Source organism: Rhodamnia argentea, chromosome 8 (genome assembly GCF_020921035.1).
Source record: "Rhodamnia argentea isolate NSW1041297 chromosome 8, ASM2092103v1, whole genome shotgun sequence".
NCBI lineage: Eukaryota > Viridiplantae > Streptophyta > Magnoliopsida > Myrtales > Myrtaceae > Rhodamnia > Rhodamnia argentea.
Window position 1 is genome coordinate 17,265,640 of NC_063157.1, and position 1,904 is coordinate 17,267,543.

Consider the following 1,904-nt stretch of genomic DNA (forward strand, 5'->3'; position numbering starts at 1 on the left):
GGCGAGGTTAACGAGCCGCACTTTGACCCGATTAGCAATGGATCTTGTACGCGGGTCCCTCCCAAGACCCATTACTCGAATCACGACGGGGAGTAGATATCAAAATCGAGATCGACCTTAGTGGGGTCGAGTGACATGTGCACGGTGTACATGTATATGGAGTCGCCACCGATCAATTTTTGGAAGGTATGATCGAAAACCCTATCGAACGGTCGGGAGAAGCCGCTCGATTCTACGAGAACTAGATAAATGGGTCCGGGGACTTGGTTACGCCGAGATTTACATCGAGGCCCTTTCGGTTACCGAAATTAAGTGATTTTCTAACCTAGGAATTCATGCGGATGAAATTTAGGATGAGGTAGGCTCTAACGATTTAGGGTAATCATGTAGACGGGAATTTCTATCCTATCAATCACAATCACCAAATGAAGTGCACAATCAAAGTAATCACAACCAAATCATACAATCAAACGAGCATGGTACGTCTAATATGGCCCTATCGGTCTAGAGAAAGATCTATTCAAGTTCCGGGATGATTCGGGAAATTTTTGGGGCGAAATACCCAAGAGAGTAAAATGGTTATTTTGAAAGGTTCGAGACCCAAAAACCACAAAATGGGGTCGGGCCGGTTGAATGTGGTAATTTCCCATGTTTTGTGAATTTTTAGACCTTTTTGGAATTTTTCCTTTTTTTTTTTTTTTGAATTTTTATTTATTTTTCGAAAATCAATAATTTTCCAAATCGATATAAGTCGACCCTTGGAACTTCAAAATTTCTATCCGGACTATAAGAGTCCCGAATCGATCTAGACATTTTTGATAAATTTCTTGGGGAAATCCAAGAATTTTTATGAATTTTTTATGAATATTATTGTTTTTTTTTTTAGAAAATTTTATTAATTTTGATTAATTTTTCGGACCGGGTCAACCCTGTCAACCCGACCCCGGCCCGACTCGCGACCCACAAGACCTAAAACGACGTCGGATCTTATTTACCTATATATTTTTGATTTTTTAAAACTATTTTCCTAATATCTGAAAATACAAAAAATAAACGGACGATCGGGATTAAACCTAGAAGCGATCTCGGCCGTGCAATCGCTCAAGCCTACGTACACCTTGTTACACCCGATCACGCCTGCCCTCCGTATCAAAACGACACCGTATAAAAAATGAACGAATGGCCACGATTAAACTTAGACTCGATCGGGGCCGTTCATCCATACTAAAGCCTAAACGACAACGCATCGGCCTTTCTTCCCAAACGACGTCGCGCGTCTCTTATGCAAAACGGCACCGTTTATCATTTTTATTCTCTATCTAATAAACTAATTACCAAAAAATATAAAAAGTCTAATCTAACGGTCCGGAATTAAACTAAACTATTTATCACGATCGTCGGATCTAATCCGACTCAGCTCAATGGCGCCACGGCTAAGCTAACCGGGCGACACCTTGGACCAACCGCAGCTCGCCACCTCGGACTTTGACTCGCCGACCAGGCCACGTCGGCTCGTCTTCAACCTCTCGACGACTACCAAACGGACGACCGAGACTCCCCGGCGAGATCCGACGGTGAAATCTCGGCCAATTGACTCCAAACTAGGACCAAACGACTCGCATAGACCTCCGGATCAACATATCAAAGAATCAAGCTATTTCATCCGCTAGATCGCGAGTATCAAGCTACGCACAGTCGGCCACCGCCGAGTTCGAGCATACAGAATCAAGCCAAATCATACCAATTCATCCATACACAAGCATCGTAGGAGGTTCGGAAAGCTTACCTCGAGCTCCGATTGAGCTCGCAATGGCTAGAAACGCCTAGTTGATGCTCGGCCAGACCATGACAAGTGGAAGGTTTGACTCGGGCGATTCGAGCAAAATCGATGCAAAATAGGAATG